Source organism: Varroa destructor, unplaced genomic scaffold, assembly GCF_002443255.2.
Source record: "Varroa destructor unplaced genomic scaffold, Vdes_3.0 BEIS01000003.1, whole genome shotgun sequence".
Classification (NCBI taxonomy): domain Eukaryota; kingdom Metazoa; phylum Arthropoda; class Arachnida; order Mesostigmata; family Varroidae; genus Varroa; species Varroa destructor.
This window is the reverse complement of record NW_019211456.1, coordinates 43,760,167-43,783,335: the sequence shown is the minus strand read 5'-3', so window position 1 is coordinate 43,783,335 and position 23,169 is coordinate 43,760,167. Positions and strand designations below refer to the sequence as shown.

Sequence of the window (23,169 nt, the reverse complement as noted above, 5' to 3'; positions counted from 1 at the left end):
CATTTTTCGGTTCACGTTATACTCCTTACTGCTTTGGATAGGACAGCTTTAGGTAAGGGTGTCTGCATTAAAGCTTGCTAAAAGATTATCGTGAAATTCGAATGGCTAAAGGGTAACGTACTGCCGACATTATCTAGCTGTTGTCAGTTAGTAGGACGTTCGGACAGCTCTTCGTATATTTCCCCACCAGTTTCGATTGTATGTCTAGATATATGTATAGTATAGCACAACAGATACCTGCTAGCTCTATTAGTTAAAGTTTTTGCCTCCGGGTTAGAGCTCTAAATTAAGGACAGTTTAGTTCGGGCCCTGCTCATCCTTGAGGTTTTTTTTGCTGATCTGTACTTGTATGGGATATATTTGACGAACTCCTCCCCATTACGTGATGACGTCATTTTCGGCATTCGGGTAGTCCAAGACAAGATACCTCATAGTTCAAACCTTTCTATTATCCCGAGTACGAACGTAAGGCCCTCAGGAGATATCGAAAGCGAAGCAGAAGCTGGCAGAAGAAATGTTTGATTGGTAGAGAACAAATTCATGGAGACGGTATGGGCGGACGTAGCTATCATTTCCTTTGATAGGTTGTGCTCAACAGACTCGAACGAAAGGAATGAGATGAAATTTTTGTTCAAACGGGCCACCAACTTAGGCCAATTCGTTACTGCTCTAATGTTTTCCGTCATTGTCATAAACAGGAATAGAACGATATAGAGTTTCTGCAAAGGCGCAGTTCAACTGAAGGCGGTAGATGACGTCACCTCAAGCTTCCGAAGACCATATCGGGCATATATTCATATATAGAGTATTACTGTACCGTGTGCGTGAAGCAATGCACACTGAGCAATGCGCCTGAAGGGCTCAATTCCTAGGGAAAGTTGGCATTCTTTAGTCAACGAATTCAGTCTGCGAATCATCGGCATTTCGAAGCATCGGCTCTACCTAACTACCTGGCCATCCCTATATTAACTGAGATTATTCAGGCTTGGTCTCGTTAAGGGAGAAGACCAGCATCAGATACGTAATGACCGCGCTCCCGATTGCGATACCGATGATGATAATGATAGTGATGGTGATGATGACGACGTCGATGATGATGATGATGATGATAGTTAACTGTTACATCAAGAAAGGGATTTTTATATGTGTAACTGCTACTCGATCTTGATCGTTGTTACTGCTGAAGTTGTTCTGATGTTCGTGTCGCCACGAGGTACAAGGTACCGACCGGGTAAAAAGCAGGCAAAAAAGAGGAGATAAAGTTCTGTTCTCAGAGGAACGTAGACACAACTCTCATCGTTAGCGTAGGGAAGCACACGACCGCCGTCAACGTTATATACCTCGAAAGAGGAGACTTGCTATTCCTGTCTCCCGCAAACCGGGTGAAGCCAGCTATCCGCGTCAGTTAAGACGGCGGACTACGTTTGCATCGTTCCGTCTGTCTTCGTCGTCTGCGTTGTCGGTCTCCGAGCGATCCAACAGAAATGGCAGAGACGCCCCTCGATACATAACCCAGCGGACTACTTGACGGCGACCGGCGGATAGCAGGCGCCCCAATCGAATGAAGAAGCCATAGCTAGGGGAAGTCGTTCAGCGGACAGTGGCGGCCGAGTCACAGTGGCAATTGTTATTATTAATTCGTTGTATTGTCGATGACTTTGCCTCTTCCTTTGACGCTATGGTTGTCGTCTTTGCTAACGTTTCCTTTTAGGGGTTTGGTGTCCTCGTCGAAATGGGTCAAACAGCAATATTTGAATCCTGTCATGATTTTAATGAACATACGTCTAGGATTCTTTATTTTAGACATATGCTCCTCTAGGTCTATACGAAATGAATTAAAAAACTACGAGGAGGACTAGAATAAATAAACTCACCTTTATCGGCCCACGCTAGACCCTGTTTGGTCCGATAATAAGTAGATAGCTTTACCCAAACTCGTGTGCCAAAAAAAAAGCCACCGCGTTCCTACAGATGCTAAATCTAACAATAAGCGTTGTTAGATTGTTGTTCCATTTTTCAAGTGGTATCATTATAGAGTGTAGGACACGCTCTCTGCAACATGAAATTATGTATCATATTTAATTTAATAGCTCAGATCACGCCCTGTTTTAGACAAGCGGTATCATCTCATTTGTTGATTTACTGAATATTCAATACAGACGCGTGACAATGGCACGCTCGATCAACATAAACATATATCACAAGCACGCTAGTCAGACATAAGGAAGGGGGCGCGGGACGCCGTTACCCGCATTAGCAATAACGTATTTAAGCTCTTAGCATCTGTGTGTAAACGAAGCGACATCGGAATCGCTTTTACTGCGCTTCGCCAACATTCCCTGTTGACAAGTCCGCGTCGAAATTGGCCATTTTTTCGTCTGGACGCAAGCCTCTCTACGAGCAATAACACATATATACGTTTGTATAAAACTATTGACACTCAAGGGCATTTACCTAATATATAATACGACTGATATGCTGTTGAACTGTATATAAATATATACAAGTGTATATATATATGCTCTGAATTGTTAACCTAATCTTAGCGTCTCGTTGCCGATACTGGGCAGGTCCGACCTATCCATCTACCTAGCTGTCCATCTATGCCTGTTCCGCCGTTTGCTTTTACTCACAACAAATAGACTTTCGTTTTGTTTGATGCTGTTGTTTGTCTCGTTTAGAGAAATGAACGAAAACTGTTATATATCGTCTCATTGTTGTACACTCGAGCTGGGAGAAATATTCGTTCAATGTGTCATAACTATCTCGTTGGCTTCGGCCTAATAGATTGTTAGACGTCTTTTGATACCTAAGAATCTGGCCCAGAGACTGTGTATACTATACGCTATAACCGGTTCGCGTAATATATCATAGTGTTGCTTTTACCGTCTCGCTTAATTCAGACATACCCGTCAAAAGGGCTAGCCTTTGTCTCTTCTTCTTTTTTTCCTAAGCAATCATATAAAGTCACTTGTTTCAATGGCCGTGTCAGGTATTTGTTGGTCAGATTTAGAGTTCGTGCAGGCCTTGATGTGATGGAATGGCCAACAAAACCATTATCCTGTATTACTACTGCTCTCAAGAGTATTTTCTACTGCGATCAGTCTCTCTAATTCCTTTGTTATGTGATGGAGAAAAGACGCTCTTCGATCTAAGAGTGGCGCAATGTAGAACATAAATCAGTGACTAATTGACGTAACGTAGCTAACGTCCGATTTAAAAGAAAACTGGGATTTAAAGTATAGAGCACCACTCGACAAGACTAACTTTTACTGAACGGCTGAACTTAACGTATTGAATTAACGCGGAGCAGGATGTCTATTCCGCGCGCTGTTATCAACGGTTTAGTGGTTGCGGCCTTTCGATTCAACGTATGAAGATCAGCTGGTGCCACCAGGTTTGGGAGTTTGATATAAATACAAACATTTGCTTGTTCAGTATTGAACACTTTTTTATAGAATTTTTCCATATTACGCCTTATTTACCGGCACAACATTCGAAATCTCCGTTCCCCGTTTTTGTGCGATACCGTAGAGTACTTAGACCGTAGCTCAGCTCTGTTATTTTTTGTGGACATAGACCATTCATGTATATATAGATATATGTGTACTAATAAGGAACATAAGTGATACACATAGGAATTTGTTTGTATCATTGATAATTGTTGCATGCTGTGGTTATCTAACTAACCTAAGATCAAATTATGAGTTAAGGACCCGCCGCGAAGAGGTCTTATCAGCGTAAACGTGGAAAACAACCGTACAACAAAGCCCGGTATACAGTAGCTACTTGGCCTTCTGATATCAACTAATGAATATCGTGACCCTGATGGTAGCAGTGGTGGCCGTGTTGGTGATAGTAGCAGTGACTGTGGAATATTGAAGACAACAAAACGAGCATAGCACGCATCGTTACCAAGAGTATCAACTAAGTAAAAATATCCATCGTAGCCACCACACTGCCGATCGAGGACCTGGCGCTGCAACTGTTTTGGGCTGTAGGGCCAGTTTCGTGGCCCGGGCTTCCCTAACCACCAAAGCAAATTGACGCTCCGAGAAAAAACGGAACACATAACAAACACTATAACGTCCAGCACGTCGTACTGCCATAACGACCACAATCATAGTTGCTACCGCTGTCACCAGCCATCTCTACAACGTCGTTATTATACCACAGTATCAATAGTGTAGATATGATGAGTCATACAGTAACCCAATGTAAACTGGTAAATTACCACCTGTGTATAGAGGTCTTGCCTTGCTTAAGAGAGTCAATCATAATTGTCCGTATTCTACCTTTTGTTAGACGGCGTTAGGCTTCCGACCGCCGGCTATAACCTGCGGCAGTTCTAGCCATCAGTATCGATAGCAGCTGGATGTGCAGCATATGATACAATTGCGTAAACCTATCTGTGGCTGGCTGTGTATCTTTCTGTCCATTTGCCAATGTGTTCCACTGTACGGCCGAGCGCACAATCGTTCTCCTTTTCATCAAGACTGGGCGTCCCGGACATAAGGCATGTTAACAGCCATTGTAGAATGACAACTGGATCTCCATTGGCTCATTCACTGGTTGATCGTTCGGTTACCTACGTTGTTAATCACCCATCACGGCTGACGTCTGGATGGTGGATAAAACGGTGCAGTGGCGCCCCCTTAGTTGCTCTAGTTGTCACCACCGAGAATACTGCCGGACTAGGACACCAGAAGTGTGACTAAGGTCTTTCGTTAGCGTCCAATCCAAGCTCGGACCTCCGACCATCTTATGTGGGCACGATGGTAAAAATAGAGGGAAAAGAGGAGGTAGCTCAAGGGTAAGACGAGGAGTATCAGACAGGAGATCAGTCGGCGGGTTTGGATGCATGACAACATTGAGGCACAGACTTGCACGGCGTGCCGTGAAGCCGCCAAACCAACGATGTGGTAACAAGAGACAGGCCTTCAGCGCTATCAGGCCGTAAATTAGCGAGGTTACATAAACTTTTACTGCTGCAGCCCCTTTGATGTGCCCCATCGACCGTCAGATAGACTCCAAATGAGCAGTTTTGTCGATCAGTATACAGGTGAGCGCTCTACCAGTTTAGACACACACACATACATATATATATAAATGTTTATCAGATATTTATTCAGTTGCGTGGCAGAAACATAGCTGATAGTGGTTAATTTGTTTTTGTTTGGAAGATGCGGTGTTAGAGCTCTGCCGGATCAGTAACAGGCCATTCCTTATATGATCGTCTATTGGCCTCGTAACCTCTCACTATTTCGCTCATTGGAGGCGTGCTATAACACGGCTCTGATTGTCATGTTGTGTAGATATTAGCCTGAGTTTAGCTTTTAACAATACCGGAAATTTTACAGAACAATTTATTTCACGCATTTAACTTAGCACCGTGTTTCGTATCTTTAGCATTACATTGCGACAGCGATGAGGTAGGGATACACTCTGATCTGACCTAGTCGGGCGGCGTCTGGCATAACGAACAGTTCTTTTGTCAGCGCCTCAGTCGGAACGTAATTAGTCTTATTTTCTCGTATAGCGAGATTTAGGGTTTCGGTTGGTATGCCTATCCCATGCATCTCGATGCAATCACTAATTCCACTTTCCAGCATAAATAAATAAATAAATCTTTTCTTACCAATGGGGCAAAAGGTCCGTGCTAATTGCGGCTTGTTATCGTGTGTATCCCGTCCGTCATCATCCAGACCCGTCTACGAACATGTCCACATGGACGGATAATGGAAACTGAGTCCTTGCTTGATCCAAAACAGACGCCTGATTGGTCTGATTGGATGGTAACGAAACAGCAAATCGGTTTCTGTTTGAGACAAAGCTGACATAACAGTTGCTTAATATGGCAACCCCTCCTATGAGTTTATTATATAATTGATACGCATGCATAGACAAGCATTTATGTTTCGCGTAAGCTTGGATAAAGGTTATTTATTTGTCCAATACACGAACAATTATCCTTCATTCGGCAGGTAACGAATCACCTATAAAAACAGGTTGGCTAATATGCCCATCTGTCTTTTTTCGTCTCGGCCTATTTTTCAGTTTCAGTCAACCGCGGCAGCGATTCAGATTGCCGCGTGCTCTATCTATTCATCGATTTGCCGAACCAAATTCATCAGTAAATTATCTCCTGTCATATGAATGACCTGTTGCTTTAGAAGTAGGACAAAACTGTGTCCGACTTTAAACAACATCGAAAAAAATAGGTTGGCTAGGGCTGGTTAAAAAACTGTTTTTTGATGCAGCTGCTTCCAGTATATTTAAATGGTCGAGGCTAAGCTCACATCTGAAATAGTCATCCCAACTATGTTTAGATTATCTTACAAGTAGATTTGAGTACGCGCAAGTGTCTGTATTGTTGTCACAATGCTGGAAGTGGGTTCAGGCCTATTAAATGTGCCTACAAAGTTAGAAGTTGAATTTGTACGACATAATTTATATGCTGTTACGATATGAGAGCTCGAAATATAAAGAGCATGTTTAAGTTAAACACACTTTTCGCGTTCTGCCTGTTTAAGCGTTTCTGTTTAATCCTTAAGTCAACGAAACATTTTGTATACTGTTTAATTTCCAATTTTTACTTATTGCCAATCGCAAACTAAATTTTCTTTAGCCGGCGTCTTTTAGAACTCGGGTAGATCGTTCTTGGAACGAGTATGCATTGACTCGACTACCGAAAGGGCCAGTACGAAAAAATCTTCCGCCAGTCGGATAGGCAATCGATATTCTACCTGACTTCTCCTAAAATACAACGACTTGAACGAAAGTACTCACAGACAGGCTGCACTAATAGAACAGGTAGCTTTCAACAGATCTTGAGTACTTCCTCTTCTTCATTTTCTTCTTAACCCGCATGGCCGCATAACGATCTTCATCGGCGCTGACTTTCCGTGGGCCGCCAAATACAAGCAATCTAAGTTCAACTAACGAGACCATGTGTTAGTGATCACCATAATGGAGGCTGCAATCATTATAACATGAGTGTTCAAGCGTCTCACTGAAAATGCAAGAGAGCGTTTTGTCTGTCGTCATTTCGTAACTTACTTACGATGCAATGGGCAGCGTACGCCGAGAACGGCAAGTCTCGGTGACGTCTAATTTCGGACCATAGGATATCGTGTTCAAGCACCTACGTACATATCTATCCATATAGAGTCTTCATACTTGAACTTCATCCCGAAAATAGACTGATTTTTCAGTGATTTGTTCTTCACAACTTCCTTCCTTCCTTCTCATTCTGAGCATTCCGTTATCACCGTTAATGATCTCGCTTGCTTTACTGTTAATCTGATTGGGCCTCAAATAAGCAGATACGAAGGGAGAGTTTTGGGGAAATCTGGGACTAAGTAGGGGGTTTAGCATATTACAGCAAAGTAAAATCAAATACATTTAAGAGTTTTACTGGGAAAATTGGCGCCTCGGGGGGTCGATCTTCGATCTGAATGAGCTTTCGCTTATGGGTAGCTTCCTACTGAGTGCCATAATTACGCCAAATGATGGGAATGATAATTTTTGCGCCGTTTTGATGTTGATAACAGGGAACCTGACCATTCTATCGGTACGAGAAACCAAGTTCTACCGCGACCTCCTATCAGTTGATGATTAACATCCCGTATCTAGGACACAACATTTCCAATTCGGTTAATTTTTAAACGTTTCGCTTAGAAAGAGACACTGGTGCGGAGTTAATGCGAAGAACCTGCTCATAGGAAACTTTATACTTCGTGTTATTCCTTCCTATCTGTTTATTTCAGCCGATAAAAAAAAGAACACTGCGGGAAATGCGGACTTTATTATATTTAGATATTTATCTTCCGATTGTTCTCGTCTTTATTTAGGTACAGGTGTTTTGATTTTCCCAACAACTATGTATAAACTATTATTTCTGTATATAATTTTCCTGAACATAGGAAAAACCGTGCAATAATGGTTTGTTCATCTGTTAAACACAATTCGAATTTAGTAAAAATTTCCATTTTTTATCTGAATTGAAGCGCTCTGATGCGTGCGAGCCTCAGACGATAACCGAGCACAAGCTGCAAGCTACGTTTTACTTCAAATGTCATCAATTTTCTGTGGTAACTTGACGCCACGCTAGAATTTACGACTTGTTTTCTTTCTAAATATCAACGAGGATCAACGAAAATGCGCTCCTTTGGTATCCTCATTCTATATGTATATGTATCTTTCTGCGTGTCTGTCCTATCAAAGCACACAGCGAATCCTTATATTATTATAGATGGTGGTAACGCGCATTTTTGCAATTATTTTTAGATAATAAGTAACGCTGCCGTCTGCCCATGGCTAGATAGCTCGATGTATGCGCTCGCCACCTGTCAAATAGGCCTTTAATACCTGCTACTATATACACTTCAGGCGATTCTTAACGACGTCGGCGAATACGTCGTTGACGCCAGTGGCTGTAGTGAGGGCACCCGGTAGTTAATTGATTTGATTTGCTCAGCCCGACAATGGGCAAAATAAAAAAACACCAGCAGCTGTAGCTGACGTCGCCGTCATCGTCTGTTTCACACAAATGACCCGATGCCCACATTCGCTAATGCGTTGTGTACCGGCCATATAAAATTGTATGGAGTAGGTAGGACGACACATGGGCAGGTATGTGTGCTGACAAAATGGATTTTGTGGCCTTTTTTTCCCCTATTGTGCTTTCGATTTTCCGGTACAATTTCGGTTCAGCTAAGCGACCGAGCGACGGGCCATCAGCTCTGTTGCCATCCTATTTCAACGGTTAATATATCTAGCTCCCGCTTTGCTATTCAGGATGGTTGGCGTGCTTATGTCAGTGATAGAAGAAGCTTTGACCATCCCCAAACGAACGGCTTCGGGCGCTAGGGCTCACAGAAGCATTCGTTACCATTGTAGCACTTACACGAGTACCCCATACAATGAATGCATCAATGCCTTCGATCGTCCGTAAACGTCACGCGAACGAACAGTGAAAAATAACAAAAGACGTCAAACTGCAAAAGGTGATGCGGCAATTATTTTTTTTGGCGGCGACAGTACCAACGAGATGATGCCATGTAACTCAGATAACTAAACACCGTATACGAACTTAATCGTCCTTAAACATCACTGAATTTTATCGCATTTCGCCGACGCCATAACGTATGGCGGCAGCCGAAGTCAGACGCTGTTAATAAGAAGTACTATTGCCAAAAGAGCGATGTTTAACAAATTTGTCTTAGAAGACTAGGTCATCATTTAGGTATCGCCGCTACCCTGTGGACCGACTGAAACAGAATGAGACAGGGCATAAAGTGAACAGTGAAACCGAGAAGACGATGCGATAAAATCTGCTGTATTGCCACCTTTATGTCCTACAGCCGGCGTCGCAAGCATACTAGTCATAAATTTCACTATTCTATTTGCAACAGCTCGCTATTGATACTCGGTCAATCGGTGGGAGACAAGCGGGTCTCATGCAGCCGGAACGGACGCCAGCAGTTGGCCTGCGCTCAGGCGCATCGATATTCGGTAAACCATGGGAAATGATACCTGGCGTTCCGATGGCGAACGTGTGGGCGTTGCAGGGCGGCTTCAGGGGGACGCTAACGCATTCTCTGGAGGAATCACGGCCACGGCTGTCTGCGTTCGCTTGCAGCTGAACATTTGACCCCTCGCCCCTCCCGTAGCCTTCTCCAAGTGCTGTCGTCAGATTCAGTAATCAAAAAGCCTAGTGGAACCGTCAGCACTGCCGAGGCTTACGGAGGACCCCGTACCGTTTCATATTAACCACTTACGTACAACGAAACGTACGTGTCAAATTAGAGAAGATCCAATCCATCAAATGGAGCAGTGGATCTTCAAGCTGCTGATCCACCTATGTTGTTATTCTAATGTTAAAGGCGATCAAGATTGGCAAGTGCTAGACCGCTCGTAACACACTGCCACCTTTTCAAATCCTATCAAGGTACCTCTTCGAATGGAACCAACTTTATTCGAGGCCATCTTTAGACTTATTGCTACTTCTGTTACTTTCGTCATGTCCATCATTTCCATCGTGAAGAACGCCATCTTCATACTCTCAGTTCTTCTGCTATGGAAGTTTTCCTTCGAACGCACATCGTCTCTCCGTTTTGCCATCCGCACGCATCCGCTAATGCGGCGAGATATCATCCACCGCTCCAATGGCAGCGATGACAATAATAACAATGTCGCGCAGTGTTAACAGCGGCTGCCTATAACCGTCTGAGTGCTTCCGAAACTAGCGGAAGATCGCTCAAAGGGATGTTATCCGTTACGACGACGCTGCTGTCACGACGACGTTACTGAGAGTACAGTCAACCTATCGAAAGTAACAAAAAAGCCGTTCATTATACAATTACACTATAAGAGAGTGCTGTCTTCTTTACGTTTGTCGTCTAGCAGCAACTAGAACGAGAACGTCAGTTCGCGCTAGTCATCCGCGTGTTTGATTGCCCATCAAGCATCGATAACCGGCTAAGTCCGGCCGAACCGAGGTGGCCAGCCAGACGTCGTCGTCGTCGTCGTCGTCGTCTGTAGTTTATTTACTAATGAATTAGAAAATCCATTTTTTCTTTGTCTACTTCGAACCATGTGCTTACTGCGTACGCATGCTCTCCTCATGCGCCTACCTATTGTATATATATGCACTCAATCTATTTTCGGCGACCATTTTCGCTGCGTGTGCTGTTGCAGCGGCAGGAGCTTATTTGTGGATGAATATTCCGCCAATAGTTATCTGCCCGCCCGTTCAATTTGCGTATTGCAAAAAACATGCATAGCCAAACGTACGACATAGGCGGCAAGAACGACTGCGGCGCAGGCAGAATAGAGGCAGGATAAGGTCCCTCAAAATTTCTGATTGATAACTTTGGAGCCATCAACAACACAGCATAGCGTGCCAGAGTGATTTGTCGTCAAAGTAACAGACAAAGGAAACAGAACACTAACCGGGTTTTGAAGAGCGGCGCATCTTCTCGAGGCTATTTATTTGCACGCACTCGAAGTGCTTGTACAATTTACGCAACGTTCCACTGCGTGCACCGCCGATAACGAAACGTGCAGAACTGGAATCACATTGCTCCAGTCACCAACGGCAATCGTCTCTATATAGCTGTGCACATACGATGAGCGCGTTCGTGCATATATATATATACGCACTTATCCACACTCATACATTTCATTACATAGGTGACGATGCGTATATTTCAGTTAGTTATCTTTCTAGGAGATATAAACGATGACGAGACAACAAGCGAATCGGCGATGCCGGCGGTGTGAGTAAAAGCGGAGGCGCCAATGGTGGTAATCAACACGTTATCGTATTTCGCATACGGCTCTTTTAGCTGGCAAGGATAGTTTCGGCACGGTGTTGCTTCGAACGATGCGCTGAGATCAGGATCATCATTCTTTTGAGCAGTGGCGGTGGCAGTGTATTCTGTAACGTTAACGTAGCCGAACAGAAGTACGTTGGGCAGATCCTTCGTATGCCATGGCGGCACCAGCTACGAATGGCGAAATCAGTTCAGAGAAAAGATGGCGCTTAGCTCTATGGCAAAGCGACTTCAAGATAACATCAGGACTCGCAACGGAGCGCGAGTGGTGGCCACGGTAGTACCATCCGCTGAATCGGTTTTTGCTATTTATGATTTACGATTGAAAAGGCTGTGTTTGCTGTTGTAGAACACTCTAACAGTACGTACGTATCTATGTGCGTATTTTGTCCATACAGAGTGAAAATTTTGTGTTGGTAACGTAGGCATCGTGCCTATTTTGGCCTACTACTGCACACTGCGAAACAGGGAGACAACTGACCGAAGTGGAAACGCAGAAAGACCGATGGATGGATGGATGAATGCAGCATCTGACGGTATGCCGCTGTCGCAATGGGAGACGTAATATGTCTAGTCGGAGATCGGAGAGCACGGGAATCGATACCAGATATGACCCAATCATCTCGTCAGAGCGAAGGAAAGCGTGCGCAGTAGCGAGAGGACACCGCTGCAGTATAATTGTTTGCCAATCTGTGTACCGGAAAAAATCATCTGCCTAAACAGACGAATCTCTGATACTACCAACATCATTTTTTGAGTGATTTTTAATTTCTTTTACGTGTGTCGACTGATCCTTCGAGGAAAATTGAAGCGTTGAAGGTCAGATAAGTTTTGCTGAATCCGCAGGGTTTGGTGCTCGACGTGGGGAAATTCATAAGTGGGTTGTAACAATAGAGAGTTAAAATCGTTACGTCTTACGCATCAGCAAATCTTCTGTGTACGCTCTAGCAGAACAATTATTTTGGCACACTGATGAAGTGCAGACCTTTTCTTTGTCTAAAGATATTAGGAAAAAAGATGGGATTGTTTGTCACTCATTGAAGAAGTGTTCCTCTGTTATTTCGTAAAAATGTTTAGACACATTTGGCAGTATCGAGACTATCGAAGCAAGCGCGCCTATCACATCTGGTTGACGCCGGCATGAAAGATTAGAGGGGCCTTACGTGATGGTGCAGTGGGAACATGTCTCCCTTTTAAACTCAAGAAAACGTGAGCCAATCTAGATGTAAAGCTGGGCGTGGATACGCTTCACGTTCGGGGGCAGTCGTCTGAAGCGATGCTTAGCAGTTTTGCCAGTTTTGCTTTTAGAAAACTTGAAACAGTGACAAAATTACGTACCTAGCGTGCGTCAACAGGACTAGCGTATCGATAGTAATCCTCTGGTCCTTGAACCCTTTGAAGCTATCAGACTTGATGGTATTTCAACAATCTCTATGCAAACACCATACATCATTATTGTAAGCATTTCCATAGTTCTCCATGTGGCGTCTCCGTAACAAGCTGGCTGCGTTCGCCAATAATGGCGCTTTGTTTTTCTTTTCTTCCGAACAATCTGAGTAGCACGAACAGCTTGAAACAAACGAGACCATTATTTGTTTACCGTACCTGGTGTTTATATGTATAGAGGCGTCGTTACAAAAAAAATACGTACATATATGTAGTTCACAAAATTTAACCATAGCCTAATTGTGGTAGTTTTTACGAACCAAGTTGATTTTCCAGTGTTTATTACTGCGAGCAAAGATCTAATGCCATACAACTTAAGAAAAAATGATGGGTCTGTAATTGTATTTATTGACAAACATATATACATGAGAAAAGGGTACACAATAGTACAAACAGCTCTCCGAGCGACTAGTCGGCCTTCAGGAAACTGAATGTAAACAGTCGACGAGGTAGAACTTGTGGCGACGATGGATTAAAAGGTCGCATATTTTATCTCTACTAGTTCAGTTGGTACGTCAGCAGGCACTCGGAGTCCAATTGATACGACTGGGTCGGAAAAATCACCGAAACACTTATCTACTTTACGAGCATTTGATTAGCTATAAATTCTGATATTAGACGGAGCGCAGACTCACTCCGCACGTGAAACTGCTAGTAGTTTACGTTGTATTGTTCGTATAGCCACTGGGAAACAGGGTTCTAATTATCGAGCCATTAAATAAATCAGTTAATAAGATCTAATTATCTGCCACATTAAGTTATAGAACAAAATTGAATATAATAGCAAAGCGTAGAACAGTCGTAGCGGCCCAAGTCGCTGACGCATAAATAACGTCCTTTTAGAAGATATTCTAATAATAGCCAATATCACCGAAACGACAGCAAAACCGCACACCCAGTAACGAAGAGGCGTAGGTAGGACAAATGATTTATTATAACAGTGAGGACTTCCATTTCTGCGTTAGTTGCTAAAAAGCAAACAGTAAAACGGCGAATTGATCTATGACAAGAAATGGGCTTTGATACGCCGTGCTGATAACCCCGTCAGCACAATGAGATCGACTGTAGAGGCAAACGCGGGACAGGCAGCTTCTAGACTTGTATGTACTGATGAAAGTATCTGGGTGTACGTATAAAAACTTCAACGCATAGTTAACTTAACTAGACGGCTGTTCCGTTCACTGCGACAGTTTACTAGGGGTCACATTCGACTATTTCAAATGACGATTAAAGTAAAATAATCGAATATATCGTATTGTAATGCTGTTTGGGATCGGCCAAGCGTTGAACGTGCCAAGGGTCGGGAACCCAGTCGATTTAGAGCGACAGTGTGCTTTCTCTTTTTGCCTGCTCAAGCTTTTGCTCGTACAGCCCGAATCAAGAGACATACGATTGAATCCGCAGCCGTTTAAGGAAAAGCGGCAACATTGTATTAACAGGACACATTAGCAGAACATTGTTATTGGTGCAAAGCGTAGGACTTAGCAGGTCTATAATTTAGTGTCAGTGTTTACAATGGAACCAGCCATTGTTAGCTAACTCTATTGTTGGTCGATTCTGGTAGTATTGCCATGTACACGCGGTTAAATGCGATATATCCCATTGCACGCAGCGACCATCAGCTGGTCTAACAGGATCACAGATAATAAAGACGAATATAGAAAGTCTATGATTTCAGAACTTATGTATTTAGTTGAACTTTCTCCCAACTGTTCGCCGAGCAGCGAAACGTATATACGACAAGGAACAACTATCAAATACGAGAGGATTTACTAAATGCCAATAAACGCTCGTAGGCGTTGCTGCCTTTTATTGTACAGCATTTTTTTTTGCGACGAGCTAAAATCATAGTAGTAGCAGGCTACCGTAACAATAGACCACTTCATTTGTATGGAGCGCATTGACTATCGCTACCCAGAACGTCTGTTCTGGTCGTGTTACGCTTGAAATGGGCCCGATCACCATTTGCTCTTTTTCGTTGTGGAATATCCGAGCGCTCTGCAGCATTTACGGGTGTCCTAATAGTACCCGCGTCCAAGCAAGGGATCTAACAACAGCAATCACGTACAACAAAGCCAGCTTTTGCGCGCTCTCCTTTGTTTTTTCGTCCCTTGATTCACTATGGCACGACGACCCATCATGAGCGCAACAGGACGTTTAATCATACACTCAGAGAGCAATTTATTCCGCTTTGTCCGGAACACCGTTTGCCACCTCGGCTTCCTTGTTTCCTGCTCACTTTCATCGGAGCTCATTGACGCCCATCAATCGTGATCCTTACGCCGCGTTTAATGAATAGTTTTCAATTTTAGCTCTGACGTTATTCAACAAATCGTCGAGCAAAATAAACGCTAATTTTGTGGGCTGTCCTGTTGGCAACTATTTGGCCCAGCCCCGTTATGGCTGTTTCTCCGTCTTTACTTGCCTTGACCGACCGATCGATCGATCGGCCGGCCAAGGTTCATCGCGATGGATTACCTAAATTTGTCACGCTCATCCACACCATCTACAGTGTTACTGCTGCCGCTATAGCATCACCGGCCGTCACCGCGCTGATGTAGCTGCTCAGACAAACACAAGAAGCTCTGTACTAGCTGCCAAATACAAGTAACATTGTCCACCGCTTTGACCAGTAACTAGTAAAAATCCTTGCCTGTCCTGGCGTTTGCCCTCCTCGTTATTTCACAAAAACATTAATGGTATTATTATAAAGGTACGAGGACGACGACGACGACGACGACCTCAAGCGTTACAACCCTGATGTTCAGCAACAATGGCAGCACTAACAATTAATGCTAGTTACTATCGTAGTGATTTTTTCCAGTGATCAAGAAAGCGATAAGATCCGTCTGTTTGTAAGGTCACCGACAGACACAGAACGGTTCTCTGAAAGCCGTCGAAGTTGTGCGATGTCACGTTGTTACTGTCGTTATTTCTATGCGTTAGGGAAGGATCAGAGCCTGAACGAACGAACGGCCGCAGATCAGCGGACCGCACCTCCATGGATGGTCCAAGTCGAGGCTCATAAGTAAAAAATGCCCTCATACGGTAGCGACAGAGGGGACAGCAATTTTTTCTTCGTGTATTTTCGACGTTGAAATGGAGGGCATCTGATAGATGTTCCGTGTTGCAGTACGTTCAAGCTGCTCGTATAATTCGATTTCAGCCTGTCTCGCGATGTTTTCAATTTAATCGAATTGATTTGATTCCTGCCTGTCTATGGCTTGTGCTGTGGCTACATAAACAGGGACATCAAGTATATATACCGTTTAATTACCTACCCTGACCAATGTTTGCCAGACTGTAAAATGTGATCGGTGATCTTGTCTGTCAGCGTCGTTATTAGCGGGCCAGACTGTTGCTATCAAATTGATTTACGACCATTCAAGCTTATTTACACATTCTCGTATAACGAACTCTGCAGCCAACATGACAGGTTGACCGTCCAGGCGAAATCGTGACAAAAAAGTAAATAAGAAAATTCAATGTAGACGTTCTGAATTCTATTTGTATCCAGATAGTCGTTTCATCTGATGATTCTCAGAAGACCGCTATGAATTTTCGTCGTTTAGTCCCATATTGAACTTGTCCACCTAGAACATGACGCACGGTATGTTACCCTGCTTTTTATCTGATCGGCATAGTTTTCTTCATTGCGCATATTACCGCAACTAACTTAAGACTGTAACTATAACGTGGTGTTTTTGAGTGCACGCCACTGACTGATCGGTTGATGTCGTCAACTAGATAGGCGGCTTGGTAATGTTGCGCGTACAAACATCGACAAGAACTTCATAAATGTCTAAAGCCCGCCTAAGGAGTAATATCTGTGTTGTTTAGTATAGTTCGTCTGGTCCTTTCACAGTAAATGGACTTCATGTAATCCGTCTGTTCGTTGATCGAAAGGTTAGGCGTAGGGCATCATGACGGTGCGACGAGCGTGACTTTGTTGCTCTGTCATTTATTTCACATTACTATATTAAGTATCGCATACGAAATTATACCCGCAGTCATGATCTCTCTGATCACTGCCGGTCGCACCTCTTGAACACCGGTTTCGTTTGCTCACTTCCGACCAATTTTCGCACCAAAATAGACTTTCAGTGAAAATTGCTTAAAATTAGCCAACTCCTTACACTGGCAAACATTCGGCCATGGAATAATTTATCTTCTCCGCATTTGCCCTTTTCGGGCAATTGCGAAGGGAGGACAGCTTGGCCTAAGTGGCCAGTCTAGTGGAAGAAGAAACGTAATGTGACGAACATCTTCACCATGAGCATGTTGTCCAATCTAAGTGATACGTCATCTCGGCGGCGATTCCCCAGTTCGTTATTGTATATGGCTACTGCAGAAGGCTTTTGCGGCGTAATTAATAATAATGGTTTCCCTCGCACACCTGATAGATGTATAATTTTAACAGCTACTGTTACTTGTTTTTAGTCAAGTTGTTACGATCGAAGAGCACTAAAGTTTTGCATCATCATCATCCGTCCGAGTCAGAAGTGAATAGACCCAGCGTGCCCAGGCGTAAAAGGCGCTAAAAAGGGGCCGATTGATTCTATCAGTTGCTTTTAGCGGATTATGAACTGTTCCAGCAATACGCACAACCATAAAAAAAAAAGCCCCTATCCAACGATTTCCCGTTAATAATATATGTACGCTTAATTAGAGGAATGAATATTTGTAGCATCAAGACTGCATGTTGATTCCTTATCATTGGCTCGCCATGCTTTTTCTACATCCGCCGCCATGTTATTTCTATAGTTAAATGCACGAGTCAATGAAATGTAAGCAACAACAATCGCTTAATTTAGCGGAGCTAATTAACATAGATCAGCCAGCTATAGGCATAGTAGTGCGTAACAATTAGTTAAGTTGTTTGATCCGACGACGAGGATGTCGCCGTACAGTAGTTATCACATACATTTAATACGTTCTCATCTAACAACGGATGTTCTTCTGACTATTGTTCGCGCCTTTAGCTTAATTGAAGAGGCAGAGAGGAGGGTTTTTGAGGGAGAGGGGCACGAACGAGAGGAGAAAGCGGGGGAGACGCGTTTGTCGTGGTAGCGCCAGAGGGATGGCACAATCGCAATTTGTCGAGATCGCAATCGCAAGACTGGTCGAAATGGATTGTCAGCCGAGATCTTAGCGCATTTTGTATGTTGCCAGGAGTTCCTCATTCGACGTTAGACGAAACACCAACAGAGCACATATCGACACGGGGATGAATAACAGTACCGCTAGTTACAAATTCGATCCCTGCTGTTGGTGCTGTGATATAAAAGCCGCTTCTAAAGAGGACGAACACTTTCGGCAGTCTTGACATCAGCAAAAAAAGTTGTTGAAACCAAAAATGGACGCCTATTTATAGGGATGAACTTTTCTTATGGACACGACAGCAACACGAAGGCACAGTGGGGTAAAATTTCTTCGATATCCCGGTCAGTTAGAAGCGCCCACGATGCAGAGACTGGTCGAAACGAAGACAACTCTAGCTGAAAGATTCGAGCATTTTTGTACAAGATGTTGAACTGCGGAGGTTGTTAATAGGGCGTTCTTGATAGGTCCGACAATGATAATAATATATCTCCGCGTTTGCACTATAATTTAATCTTGTTATTTATAATGATAGGGACGCTTATATGTTTTTGTTGGCCTTTTCAAGTACGTCTTGCCTTGCGAGAATTTTCTAATTACAGTTTGCATTGACGATGTTTGGCGACAGCCAGCCAGGTGCGCTATGAAACGTACAGACATCAACGATGCCGTAGCAAGCGCCCGTGTGATATGCGTATTCGGTTAGTTCTATCTATTCTTCCTTCTGTAGCACCTCGATATTCGATCAGCTGATCGAAATTTAAGGTTTACATGATTTTTGCTAAGGCCACAATAACTGATTTCGAAGAATTTATGGGATATTCGACAGATCTTCAACGAAAGACTCCTACCAAAAATCTTGCTGTCATAGACTGCCATATACACGTTACCAGCCGTGTTTTACCGAAACGTTTAGTTCTGGTAGCAAGTGACATCTTTCAGAACACTGATTGTGGGTTCAACCGAACATTTGATTCTTACTTGAACAGCTCAACTTATTATAGAATTTTAAACATTGTTATATTGTTTTATATATAGTTTGCGCCACTATGAAATCTGAAGTCGATTTTTCATACTGCATTCCGACATCCTTCCGTCTTCAGTGTCGACCACCGTTCTTTTTTTTATTTACATAAATCTGCACAGAAGAAACGCATTTAAAGTAAAAATCTAGTCTAAACCAATTAAACAACTGAACAAGTCAACGGAACGAGCCTTTGTTTATGCAGCAAAGGATAGACTTCTTTTGTTGAATAGGCCCACAGGCCTTACCGCACGGCCTTTCAGCCATAAAGTGTCAAGCCGTTGGAACAGAAGACGTGAATAATCTCAAGAACTATCGCAAGTTACGCCAAACGTTGGCAATTCGAAATAAATTCAGTACCTCGGAATAGCCAATAACAAATTATATGTGCCGAGAAACTTTTTTTTTTTGCTTCAATTTTTTCGCCTTTTTTATGTATATATGTATGGTCGCCGTCTGTCTGCGGCCGGCGCAATAGAAGTGCTGTGATTGACCATTCCCAGCTGCAAAAGTTGCGATGCCCATTGTCAGCCAGCCAGTCTGCTGTGCTATCAATAGTAACGATTACACTTCATTCTTTTCCAGGTTTATGAGCTCCACTCGTGAAAAAATGGTCATATTCTCCTTCGTTTCCTCGTTCCGTTCACTCGTGACGATAAGTCCATCTTGTGAAATGCTGGCGATAGCCATGAGCTGATATTTTGCATCCCTATTGATAATATCATGTAGTGGATGTCCACAAGAAGGAGACATCTCACCCCATTGATAGCACGATTTTCCTGCCAGGAATCGCGCTTTTGTAAATCAAACAGACATAGAGTGACAGCATATCGCGCAAGCGACCGTGTATAAATAATTCTCCCTTATTTGAAAAGTTTTCTAGTAATTATGTGTCATTGCCAACCTGCAGCTGCGACTCCTAACATTATTTAAGTATGTACACTGGTTGTATTATAAGCAAACTGGCTAAGGATATTTTAATTATTGGTCGCTGACAAATATAGGTAGACATATTTGGAACCAAATAATTATCAATTATTTGTTTATAAACATAAGCATCAAGCTGGTGAATGAACATGGGAACTTAGTGAGTACGTGCCAAACAGTGTTACGTAACGCACTTACATTCAGCGAGGTAACTAGATTTGCAGAACAAAATTTCTGATTAAGCCTTGCCTCCTTTTCCGGCCTATATATATATATATATATATATATATATATATATATATGGCAGGTCTTTGAAAAAAATATACATGTGTATTCAATTTCAGTTCTCCTCTCAGTTTATCTTTATTCCTAATTCAAGTACAACCGCAATGAGGCGCCAGTGTTCTGTGGCCTCCAAGTCCTACCCAGGTAGCACCAGGCCACCCTTACATTCAAGTCAGACACTGCTCCTGTCTTTCTTAAGATCGTTCGCGTTGCTTCAGCGGGTGCAGCTGTTGTTCTTAAATACTCCTTCTTCTCTGCTAAGCCAACAACACACACACACACACACTGTTAAGCACGAAGCAACAGCACACAATTCTACCGAGTACTCTCGAATTTGGAGAAGATTCAGCGCCGGCTTGGCCAACCGAAGAACACCGACAGGCGACAAGCGTCCGACAAAACCTCACCAAGTCGATCGTGAGAAGCAAGAGAATCATCGCGTCTCAGTCGCTTTTGAGGATTACAGAAACGATGACCTTATCGCGCGCCCGATATCTCAGTAACGTTGTTAATGATGGCGATGGCGGCAGCGGATCCTGCCTACGGATGCTGCTAACGTGGCCAGTATTGATAGCAATGATACCGATGATTATGGTGGAGAGCAGTGGCAGTAGCGGCAGGAACAAAAGCTTTGCCAACACGATTAGACTGCTCGCTTATTCTCTTAAATACTCTTGTCGTCATCATTGGTAGAAAGAGTGACGAAAGCAGCCGACTGTAAGCGAAAGCACAAAGAGGATAATGGTAGGGGCTCTAGAACGAATCGAGCGACGTGGAGTTCAATGCATGCTTGTTGACCAGATGGAAACAGAAATCGAGCCAGAAGAGAGACGCATAATGAGGAGGTATCGCAACGTAGTCACCATTGTGTCCCTACCGTACGCATAACTATACCAAGTTTATCCTACGACAGGAGGAAGGTTCAACCAGAAAAGTGTCTACCTCTTTTTGGCAGCGGCTTGTTGCTAATCGTTGTTATCCATGTTGTCTACATCGTTCTTACAGGGAACGCCCTGGCTGATCATCATCTAAACCGAGGTGTGAGACGCAGCAAGACCTCATACGTGCTCGTGCATGTGTGCGTACGTGTAACTATGTATGTGCGTACCTGCAAGTCGCTTTCGGAATAATACCTACGATGGTGTATCAGTGTGCCGATACGGACATGTGCGGAAATTCCAAAACAAAACCAATCGATTTGTAATAACACTGGTCTGGTAAGAGAAGAGCAAAAACGTATCGGAACAGGTCGATGATAAACAAAAAAAAAAAAAAAAAAAAACGAAGAAAAGAGATAAACTGTTGCCCACTTCGATTTTCGATGGGGAATCCGACATGAAAAATGATTCAAAGTGTAAATGACATGATACCTATCTTACATAAAGGTGTGTGATTATTATGGGATCGATAGATGGTAGAAGCAGCGCTATATTATCACAAGGTAATAACGAATTCGAATGCAGCATAACTCTAATGTGTATCCTAATGGAGGTAAGCTACTGATGTCGGGTTTTCTTCACCTTTTTAACGAATGTTTTCCATCTACTTTTTGCCCTAAGCATAGTGTATAGTTCCTTTGCATTCGAAAGATTCCCATGAAATGGGCTATGGTTGTGGAATCAATATTCAATCGAGATCGTATCTATAAAATATAGAGACAGCACAAAGGCATTCACAAATAGGGTGAAAGCAAGATACCCCGTGATTATTTGTATTGAAGTCCTGACCTGCCACGCTATAGCAGAAATGTAGATGAACCTTGAGCTTCAAAGAAAATCACCATATGTTTGTTCTTCAATGTCGACTCGTTCATATTACTTGCTAGGTCTCGTCAGTGTATAGCTCTGTACTTATCGAATCTTCTCGAGTTCTATCAAGTTTTGCAAAGTTATAATTTGTTCGTTAAACGAACTCGAATTTTCACCAAGAATATTAGAAAAAAACCATTATTAAAGTTGACACCGAGAACGATCAAGTTATTTCTGACGTGTCTCCTGCTACGTAATTTCCGCTTGCCAGTACTTTACAATTTTATCACGCGCAGTATAGTCATAAAGGACGGGGGGCGACAAGCAGGAGACAATACAGGACACAAGCAGATGGAGCTGGCGACAACCGCAACAATAACAAGCAGCACATCAACAATTACTACCACACAGTGACGGGGAATTCAGTCGGTTGGATTGAATACTCGACCGATCGAACGAGAGGATCAATGAAATTAGCTTCTATCATTTTTCACGGCGAATATTGAGAGACTCGTAAAATGGGCAAAAAAAAAAAAAATTAGATAAAACTGAAATAGCCGGCATAGTTTACGGCATACGATACATGTGGGATGCACGCAGCGTAAAACGCGGTACTACTGCATCAGATCCATGCCAGAACCAAATCTGTCTTTCCTGATGTTACCTTCCGGATAAACACTCTCTTAGCTTGGAAGGTGATAACATCTCACGTCAGCCATGTTTGGGCTCTTCTTTCCAGGCGGAGTAGTCAGTAGTGTCTGAGATAATCGTAATTAGTAAATGATCAGTTTCAACGTAACCTAAAGACTGTTCGATGCTACTAAATAAAGCAATCAATCGCATATAATAAGAGTGGCAGGAAAATGTCATCCGTATGATTATTAATAATGGCTGTTTAATAAGATAATGATATTAGATATCTCTCGTGCATTCAGTAACTTTAACATCCAAACGGTGAGTATTCTATGAGATCGGACATTGTAACACTACGAACTTAAGCTCTGCGTTTAACTTGTACAATAGCAAATCTTGTTAGAGAGCTGCAGAAACTGAACTCAATGTTTCTTTGAGATACTGAGACTATATTAGTTAGTCCTCTAAACAACTGGCTTAGGCTGACGATTCAGAAAACAGCATTCAAGCTGGTATCGACTACTACTGTTGGACGACATTACGGTATTTGTTGTAATACTTCGTAAATCTATAATATTTGAAGCAGCGATTGCCTTGAACGGAAGGTATACAATTTTGGCCTGAAGGCCTGTGACCCTTTCAATATGAACTATAAATTAGTTCTTCT

The 23,169-nt window shown here is 42.9% G+C and overlaps 1 protein-coding gene and 1 long non-coding RNA gene across 11 annotated transcripts in view; one reads left to right on the top strand and one right to left on the bottom strand.

Annotated features, from left to right (window-relative positions):
- The window catches only part of LOC111246448 (uncharacterized), a 259,672-nt gene that overhangs the window by 73,416 nt on the left and 163,087 nt on the right, over positions 1-23,169 (bottom strand). Inside the window, exon 1 of one of the 10 annotated variants that reach the window (XM_086982457.1) lies at positions 12,678-12,833. The exons of the other annotated variants lie outside the window; for them this stretch is intronic. The gene's annotated coding sequence lies outside the window, so the exon portion shown is untranslated. Of the gene's footprint in view, positions 1-12,677; positions 12,834-23,169 lie in introns of those variants that run through there. 10 annotated transcript variants of the gene reach the window in all.
- Positions 279-22,733, top strand: LOC147756993 (uncharacterized). Its single transcript, XR_015322939.1, has 2 exons — positions 279-5,062; positions 6,058-22,733. It is a non-coding gene; the product is annotated as an uncharacterized LOC147756993 (long non-coding RNA).